Genomic DNA, 10,538 nt, shown 5'->3' with positions numbered 1-10,538 from the left:
TGGATAAGGTCACTGGCCCATCTGGTCCAGCATCCTGTTCCCCATTGGCCAACCAGATGTCTACCCTGCAAGAAACACTCAAGCAAGACCTGAGCAGAACAGCATTTTCCCCATTTGTCCACTAGTCTGTGTAGTGCTGGTAAATACTTCAGCCCATGCAGAAAACTGTGGGCAAATGGGATGATGTCATTCTATGTTGCAGAATGTTTCTGTTATATAAACTTCCTCTCCTTCCATTGGCAGCAGAAGCAATTCTCTGCCAAACACAAGGACATTCACCTATTGCTCATTAAAGCACACACAGATTTTGGAACTGATCTAACATGCTTCTTTTGACAAGGATCCAAACTGAAACCTCACTGTCTAGTTCAAGCCTGCCTGCTCAGCTAACACATCATCTTTGTTCAGACCACAGAAGAAAATAGCTTCCTAGTGTTCCATGCAAAGGCAGCTGTATCCCAGTAGTAGCACCCATGAGAGGTCATTGGACTCCAGCTCCCATCCATCCCAGGCAGCAAGGACAATGGCTAGGGATGACAGTTCTAACATCTCGAGAGAACCATGTGAGCTATTACTCTCACATTATCCTACTGGCTAGTCCATAGCTCCAAGTTATGCCTTGCTTAGATATTCCCAACATGGATGACCCCAACCCCCAACTTCTAGTATCATGAGTGAGAAAAGCTTCTCTCTATCCATTTTCTCCACACCATGCATAAATTTGTAAACCTTTATCATGTAATAATAAGAACAATAATTGTCACCTCTTAATCACCTTTTCTCTAAAAAGCCCCCAAAGTTCTAATTTTCCTCCAGTTTCCTCCAGTTACCATTTTTCATCCAGAACTATAGACAGTATTACAAGTGTGGTTGCACCATTAATTTTTTATAACAATTATTATGATATTGCCAGTTTTGTTTTCAGACCTTTTCATGTTCCCCAGATCAATGTTTTCACATCAAGCTACTCAGGACGACTCCACAATCTCATTCCTGGCAGTCAGTCACTGCCAGCCCATACGCCATTAGTGCATGTTGCACATATATAGGGATGGCATATTTCAATAAGTAAAAATCAGGACACTCCAAAAGTTGGCATTTTCAGCACAATTTAACCCATGGTGAAATCAGACATTTGCCTGATTTACAAAAAAATATCCAGGACGCCATTTTCAGAGGTGAATTCCAGGACATGTCCTGGAAAATTTGGACATATGGCAGCCCTACTGTATACAGTGGTACCTCGGGTTACATATGCTTCAGTTTACATACGCTTCAGGTTACAGACTCTGCTAACCCAGAAATAGTACCTCAGGTTAAGAACTTTGCTTCAGGATGAGAACAGAAATCGTGCGGCAGCAGCGGGAGGCCCTATTAGCTAAAGTGCTTCAGGTTAAGAACAGTTTCAGGTTAAGAACGGACCTCCGGAATGAATTAAGTACTTAACCTGAGGTACCACTGTATGTGGTTAAGATTTTTTTGGTCCCAATACACATCAGCTGACATTTGTAAACGGAGAATTATACAATATGCTTTGATAGATAGCCTACATGTGAAAAGAGGTAAGAAAGAGTGCCTGAAAGATTATCGTTAGGAGAATCTGCTTACTCAGACTGTATTAAGAATGAGTCAAGGATGTGTGTGCAGGGAAAAAACCTCAGCCTTGAGCTAGCAAAAGGAGGCACCCTGTTCTTACTAAACTAGGCATCCAACTCTAATAACACAGGCAGCCGTCGCAGCTGTGGGCAAGCTTGGCGAGGCCCATTGTGGCTGTGGGAAGGCCTGATGGGGCCCGTCACTGGCCATAGAATATTGAAAGGGGCTCCTGGCCCTTCAGATGGAGCCTCTGGCTTCTGAGGGGAGGGGTGAAGCAGTGGCCATGGCCGACTTGCTCCCTCTGTGCAGCCTGGCAGCCCAGCAGGAGCACATGGACTGGTGAGCCAGCAGAAGAGGTACCCTCCCACAGCAGGCATAGTGGCCCCCTTGGGGGCTGCCTGCAAACTACTGTGGTGGTGGCCCGAGCATGGAGCGTGCCTGGCCAGTGTGTGGTGGCAGGCATCAGAGAGGCAGGTGCCTGGTTCGGGGGAAGCAGCTGACAAAGGGAAGTAGGCAGAGGGAGCGCCCCGGCCATGCTGCCCACCACCACACCAACCGTCTGCACTCGGTGCACCTACCTGGGCGCACGCTGACTTGACTCCTGGCTTAGAGGGAGCATGGTGCAGCGAGTGGGCAGGAAGGCAAATCCACCCTCAATGTTTTCTTCATGCTGGCACCGCTGAATGGCCAGCAACCTAGATGGCTTGAAGCAGAGGGTTGAACAACTTCATGGAGAACAAGGGTATCTATCAATGGCTACTAGTCACGATGACTATGCTCTACCTCTGTGATTGTAACACTGCTGAATACCAGTGCTGGAAACCACAAGAGGGGAGTGTGCTTTTGTGCTTGGGTCCTACTTGTGCATTTCCCAGAAGTACCTGGATGGCCACCAGGAAAACAGGATGCTAGGCTAGGTGGGCCACTGGCTCTTATGTTCTTAAAAGCAGTTCAGCATGGTGGGCCTAGGCCTGGGGTGTGTTTGTGGGGGAACCAGTGTCCCTCCAGCAGTTGCTGGACTCCGCCCCCCAATCCTACATAGCAAAGAGTCATGGGTTATGGGGGTTAGAGTCCAAAAACATCAGGTCTCCCCATCTCTGACCTTAGCCATCTCCCCCCACAACAACCCTATGAAGAAGGGAGGCCAAATGGGAAGAACACATTCCTGATCATCCCGTGTACTTCACAGATGAACAGAAACTGAACCCCAGCAGTCTCTCCATGCCCTTACTGACATGTGTTGTATTGTAAATGCTACCCTAAATTCATTAGATAAAAGAACAAAAACAAGCATAATAAAATCCATAGCTAGACCAGAAAATGGAAGGCAGCAGAAGTAGCTCAGGGGTGGGGGGTGGGGGGAGGGATCCTGTAAAAACCAGGTTGGGAGTCTAGTCTACTATCAGTTACGTACGATTTGCCTATTCAGTGACTTAGCTTTGTAAGCCTCCCTAAATTGGGAGAGGGGTTACCAAGCAGATGCTCAGAACCTTGTGCCACGTGGGAGATAACCAGCCTTATATGACCAACATGCATGAAAGGATTAAGACCACAAAGTAAGCTTACCTTGGGAAGGACTAGGTAATCAAGATTTGTTCCTATTCAGTCTACCTGAGAAGCTCAGCAAGTGAGTTGTTTCTGTGCTGGTTGCTGCAGCTCAGATCGCATGGCTCTTACAAGCCATTCTTGTGTTCCTATACGTTTGGAACTTTCACCATTGTAACTAAGCCAAATTTTGCTGCCTGTGTTTTCTGAATGCTGTAAGAAAAGCACATGAACCTGACCTTTGAAGAATATGTAAGTAAACCAATGGTTAGTTACCAAACTTGTGGCCTTTTTCTATGCTTAGGGGAACTTTGGAAAGAACGTAGAAAGGCATATTTTAAAGGTTTAAGCCTATGTTTCTATGCTTTACTTTGCTGCATATTTTGTGATTTTAAATATCTGTTGGGGTTCTCTCACCAAACAGTACTTGCCTCAAACCTGGATCTTGGCATCCAGGGAATTCTCCTTTTATGTACTCAATTTTCCTTGCCACCAACAGCATGTGGGTAGTGGAATGGGTAGACTTTGTCCTTGTTAACATGTTTCTAGATGTGCATTTTATGTATTTTGTGTTGGTCATTGTTTTAAATTGCTTTTATTTTTATCAACTCACTTTTAGACCTTTTGTATGGTGCAAAGTGAATAATAATAATAATAATAATAATAATAATAATAATAATAATATTGTCAAGAGAGTTGGAAGGTTTTTGTGGTGTTTGTTTCACATATAGCTGCTTTGCAGGAATGCTTTGCTTCTCCAGATGATTGCATAAGGAGTCTGGTTTCAGTCCACCATTCCTGACTACAAGGGCCAAGGGATGAGAGACAGACAGATTTATAAGCAATTAGGGAGAGTGAGCCAGAGAACAGATCAAGCAAAGGCTTTGTTAACCAAGGACCTCACAGCAGCCAAAGCCTTTGGGCTCGAATTGCCAAACACATGCATAAGGATCCAAGCACTCACATCTTGCGTTAATTCAAAACAGAAGCATTTAATGTCAGAATGTTCATTTTCTTCCAAAGGGAAAAAAACTGCCCGACCCCTCCAACCAAGTAGTAAAACAAATCAGCAGTGCTTAAACTTCTATTGTCAATAAACCCTCTGCATCTAGCAGTTATATATCTCAGGCCAGGTTGTATACATTTCCCAAACTTGTCACAACGACGAAAAAGCACATGTTAAATACCGGTACTCCCCCACACACCAAAAAAACAAAAACCTGCTGATTCAAGTAATGCACTATTTTTTCTTGCTATACAATATCCCCCTCTTCTGGTCAACTGGGTTTCTACAAGAAGAATGGTGACAGCATCAGCCATTCAGACTGCATTGATGCTCATTCTTTGGGCGGCAAGAAAGAAAACTAAATGTTGACAGGCTCTTGAGAGCCCCAAACACCCACCCACACTGGAAGCTGCCTGCTGCATCCCTGCACAAGTCTCTGTTCTGTTATTACCTCCTACCAATGAGCGTCTGCTAAGGGTAATTCTGCTGCATGTCAACAAGAATGATTGAATTATCTAAGTCAACTTTGACCAACCTGGTGCCCTGCAGATGTCGTTGGACTACAACTCCCATCAACCGCAGCCACCAGACCATGCTGTCCAAGGCTGATCTAAGTCATTTGTGCAAACTTGATTAGCATAAGTGACTACAAGATTGTAGGATCTACCTTTTTTCTTTCAGTAGGACTCTGTGAACCACCATCCAAAGAGAGATGCAAAATACATACACTTAGAATTAATTAGTTATCAGTCCAATAATTTGTTGGGTTGTTGTTTTATTTGATCAGTGGTTCCCAAACTTTTTTTTCAGATCACTGCTCTCTTGGTTCCATAAACTCATCCCCAGTGCTCCCTACCATACTGTTTTTAAAAGCATTATTCAGAATAGTGGTTTGCACTAAGGAAGATAACAGCACAATTAAATCCCAAATGGTAACCATTAATTGCAATTAAATCCAATTAAAACTATTTAGTTTAATTCAACAAACGTGATAATCTTGATCCAGTGATACTAGCTTTTCAAAGTATGATAGTCATTTACACCTCCAACTTACCCTGCTCACCATGGGTGTAGCCAGGATTTTTGTTAGGGGGGCAGGACTTGGGGGGGCAGGACTTTTGCTAAGGGGGCAGAACCAATGTGAGTGGTCAGTTAGTTAAGTATTTAAATTGTTTTGCGTGATCTGGGGGGGGGGGCAGCTGCCCCTCTGCTCCCCTTGGCTACGCCCATGCTGCCCACCCTATTGCTTCTAAGTGCCCCACTGGGGAATCCCACTGCCCTCCCCGCAGGAGGTGGCACTGCACCCAACTCTCTTTGGGAGAAAAGGTGTTTCATTTTGTTAAACAACTAGGAGTAACATAGAATTATTCATCCCCCAACAAAAACTTTCTGAAAACTTTTCAGGTACTTTATTTTCCCAGGGAAGATTTTACCATTTCATAAATCCTCCAGCGCCTATTGCAAATTAAGTATTAGGCAAGCTTCAATGTGTTTTGGTTTGTTCTAAGAGCATATGAGAAGCCTTCTGGATCTAGTCAGTGGTCCATCCAGCATTGTGCCCACAATGGACCAACTGGATGTTTCAAAGATAAGCTCACAAGCAAAACCCAAGTGCAAAGCGCACTACCTTCTGCTGTGGTTTCCAGCAACTGGTACTGAGAAGCATACTATCTCCAGTTGTGGAGGCAGAGCATAGTTGTCATGGCTAGAAGCCATTGATATTGTCCATGAATTTGTCTAATCCTCTTTTAAAATTCTCCAATGACAATGGTTTGTTTACTGAACAAAATACGCATGTTAAATTGGGTTGTTGTAGGGCATGAGGAAATTTTTCAGTGCAAACTGAAATCTCTCCCTAATGCAAATTACCCCAAAGACACAAGGATCCTGCCACTCCTACTTCGGTGCAGGTGGCAGATGCAGTGAGATACGTCTAGAGACACTGCCTCGTGAGCTTCTGCTGAGGCAGCTGCCTCAGCCCACCTCCTGTGCAGGCCAGCCCTGGGCCCCATAATGGTGCACCAATGCCTAAGGAGGTTGTTGTGGACATGTCCCCAGTTCTCAAGTCAGCATGCATTCCGGCATTGTTTCCACCCCTGTCTGACTATCCAAATGAACTAAGATTTTGAATGAAAATCAGGGATTGCCAAATCTGCCGTATTGCTACATCAGGAATAACATAGCACATATGATGGCAAAATGGCCTAGTCTGCGAGGATGGCATTGCCTAACTTGTCCCTTCTATGACAGAGTATGGCTCAGGTTTCGCAAGTAGGATATAAAAGTGGTGAAGCCCCTGATGAGACACACAATCACTTTTGCTGTGAGTGACACCAAGGGACAAGGATACAGGCCAGCCAACCAATTGTGAATCAAGTGAAGGCATCCTTTTGCAAAGAATTAGAGGGCTTCCTCCTCAGGCAGATGCAAGGAAGAATATTGCAATGAAGCATGCTTTCCTCCTGGGTCCATGGAAAGGTGCAAAGGCAATGCTTTCACGCTCATGTTAAAGGAAATGAATCATAATGTCACCACAAAAGTTGTTCCTGGAACTTGGGTTAACCAGCAAATGCTTCCAGACCTCGCAACTGGCACAGTTAAAAGTTTCTGATGGGATTCCATTGTGGATAGATGTGATGGCTCTGTTCTATGGGTATGGTGGTGTCACAGCCAGCAGTGCTTCCAGTGAGACTTCATTGTTAGGCACATTCAATCACTGGAGGGTACCATGAAGCAAATTGCAGCAGCTCAAATGACATCTGTGATCAATGAGGATGATGGGAAATAAATGGTTCAGAAAAAATGTGAGTGCTCGATGTGCTTCTGAAACAAATGAGGATCTCTGCAGTTTCCCAGAATCCCATGTAATTAATGACAGTGCTCAAGAGAAAAACAAATTTTGTAGCAATACCCAGGTCAGGAATGCAAACAGTGTATTACGTACAATTTTGGGGAATGATGACAAGGTGATTGACAGATGGCAGAGTATAATTGTACCAGAGTTGACAGTTTGTGAACAGCCAAAGAAGTGCATGGAACCATCCCAGTCGATGCCCCTCTGATGTTTCTTCTTATCTGGCAATCACTTACAGTGGTACCTCTGGTTACGTACTTAATTCATTCTGGAGGTCCGTTCTTAACCTGAAACTGTTCTTAATCTGAAGCACTTTAGCTAATGGGGCCTCCCGCTGCCGCCGCACAATTTCTGTTCTCATCCTGAAGCCAAGTTCTTAACCCGAGGTACTATTTCTGGGTTAGCGGAGTCTGTAACATGAAGCGCATGTAACCCAAGGTACCACTGTATAGTCAAGTAAGATGACAATGAGAACTGGGGTGGTGGTAGGAAACAAGAAAACAAAATAATCAGAGTGGTGGCACATGGACCTCAGTCAGGCCAAACTTGTACTGTCCAACAGTCTCCTGACAAGACTAATTGAGAACAGTTCGGGTAAACAAGGTATTAACAATAGTAATAAATACATGTGCCTTTGATTCAGTCTTACAGATATTCTGTGCCAATCAAATGTAGGAATTTGTGGACAGTGTGAATGAGTTTACTTTGGGCAACAAAGCATCAGGCATAGTGAGAAAGGGTGTGCCTGCTCATACATATAAAAGAAGGGCAAGTTCTTTGTATCTGGCAGATTTATTCCACCATGAACCACTGCCAGGTGGTATTGCTAAAATCAGCTGTGAAACTGCAAAATGCAGCTTGGTTACCGGAATTACTGCAAAATTTTACAAGTGTGAAAGAAGGTAGCAAATGTCCAGAGCAGCAAAGGGCAGAGTACAGCCAAGCCACACTCATTTACCAGGACTAGAAGAACTAGAGGTGTTATTGGTGGAGGTCACACAGGAGAAATACTGTTGCTGCCACCATAAGAAAAGGGCTACAAGCAGAATGCCAGCAGAATGCAAAGGTGACAGAACCAGAAGAACTGTGAAATCCTTCTCTCTGTAGAGGTTACCCAACCTAATGACAAGAATCTGCTTCAGTGTATTGTGCAAATTGGAAAGACACCAATCCAGGCAAAACTAGGTGATGTGACATATGTTCTTAAGAAGTGCTGTGGGCTTCTTGAGGAACTGGTAACACTGATCAGTGTGAACACCATGGAGCATTATGTGGCACATTGTCAGAGACATGATGACATGTGGGAGGAATATGAATGACCTAAGGAACAATAAATCATTATGCAGCAAATACAAATAATTTGGCACCTGCTGATTTACAGTGCATAGAAACATACAAGTTTGGTAGAGGCTGCTGCAAAAACTGCAGAATTATGGCACAGGTTTAGAGTAGATCAGACAGTGTTGGATTTCAAGTGGTGTAAACTAGGAATTCCAGTTTGATATATCAATTACTTCATTTTGAGGGCACTGAAAAATGACTGAAATATTCAGCACAGGTTTGGAATGACTCAGACAAAATTGAATTAATTGCTTTAATTGCATTATGTATCATGCAATTTTGGTGGCGCTGCAAAAATCTGGCATAGGATTGGAGGGGATTACAAATTTGGGGGGGTTCATAGTCAACACAGCTCCATGCCACCAAAAGACTGTGGAAGTTCCTTCAGTTTTTGAAGCAGGGGTGGGAGAAATATAGGGAGCTAAAATTAGTATACACAAACACCTCAGACAACCCCTGGCCATTTTAACAGTAAAGAAAGACAGCTGTAAAAGGCAACTGGACAAATGCCAGCCCTCCCCTCCCCTCTGGGGGCACTCACTCCACCAGACAGCCTCAGGAAGGAAAATAAGCTGAGCTCCTTACATTATCTTTGCTGGGGGCTCAGCTCTATTAGGCACCTCCTCTCCCTCAGCTGTGCCAGCTGGACATTATAGGAACTGTTTAGCAATTGGTACCTGAGTTTTTATTTTACTCTTCCCTTGGCAGTAAGCCTACAGGTAGGGTCGGTCTCATTTTGACTATATGTTAGCTGCTCCTGGAGTCCTTTTGGATGAAAGGCAGGCAAGAAATGCTCTAAATAAATAAATAAGCAAGGAAGCAGAGGCAATAGCTACATCGCTGCTGTTGCTGTGGTAAACTGCCCTTGAAGGTGGAGACCTTCATTCAAGGGCAGTTTACCATAGCAACAGCAGCAACAAGTGAAGGTTGTTCCATTCATGTTTTGTTTTAGGGAACAGGAGCTATACAGGTGTTTAGTATTAATCTAAGAACCAGAGATAAGTCCATCCATCCTTCCTTCCTTCCATCCCTCCCCACCCACAGCTGTTTTGCAACATGCCAAGTTCCTAAAAGCAACTTCAGCATTCAAGTTAGTCCACAGGTTGTGCAAACGCTGTTTTATACTAGGCTTTGCTGCACATACACTTGTGTTAACCATTTGGGGCCTAAAAGGAAAAGAAACCAGCTTGTTTAAAGCTTTCCTGCCTTTCTCCATAAGGAACCTGGCAATTTGCTATTTAGAAACCTGATTTCACTGTACAAGTTACGGGTAGGTAGCCGTGTTGGTCTGCCATAGTCGAAACAAAATAAAAAAATTCCTTCCAATAGCACCTTAGAGACCAATTAAGTTTGTTCTTGGTATGAGCTTTCGTGTGCATGCGGGTGGCACTGTGGGTTAAACCACAGAGCCTAGGACTTGCCGATCAGAAGGTTGGCAGTTTGAATCCCCGCGACGGGGTGAGCTCCCGTTGCTCGGTCCCTGCTCCTGCCAACCTAGCAGTTCAAAAGCACATCAAAGTGCAAGTAGATAAATAGGTACTGCTCCGGCAGGAAGATAAACAGTGTTTCTGTGCACTGGTTCGCCAAAAGCGGCTTAGTCATGTACACCAACTCCCTCGGCCAATAAAGCGAGATGAGCGCCGCAACCCCCAGAATCGGTCACGACTGGACCTAATGGTCAGGGGTCCCTTTACCTTTTTAAAGCAAAGGTCAAGAGCACATCTGCAACAAAGCTTTTAATGTGGGCTTCACTGCATTTCTGAATGAAAATACAAACAAGTTTTCCTCCATTAATCACTTTTAATGTTTGAAAAAAATGAATGCATGTCCCAACAAGATTAGAAGAGTACCTCTATCTGCATTTTTTATTTGAAAGCTGCTCTAAGTTGAAAGGTATGAATAGTCTGTGGTAGAGGAACAACCTTGCACATAAAATTTTGTACTTATATATAATCTACTTCAGGCAGCAAAGGAGAGGGAGAAGAGGTGCTATGAAATCCTTCTCTAGCTGAAAATGTTTTATTAAAGCAGCAAGACTGTTTGTTTTTGCCTGTATAAAGCCAACTGAAAACTTACCTTTTATATATCCAAGATTATGCAAATATCAAGAGTCTGTAAGCAAAAGCAACATACAGTGCTGTTTTGCTCAGTAAAACTTGACTCTTAGTATGTATGGGACAGGGACAGGGAATTGTT

Source organism: Podarcis pityusensis (assembly GCF_964106645.2).
Source record: "Podarcis pityusensis genome assembly, chromosome: Z".
NCBI classification, from domain to species: Eukaryota; Metazoa; Chordata; class Lepidosauria; order Squamata; family Lacertidae; genus Podarcis; species Podarcis pityusensis.
The sequence above is the reverse complement of the archived record's forward strand: the minus strand, read 5'-3'. Positions refer to the sequence as shown.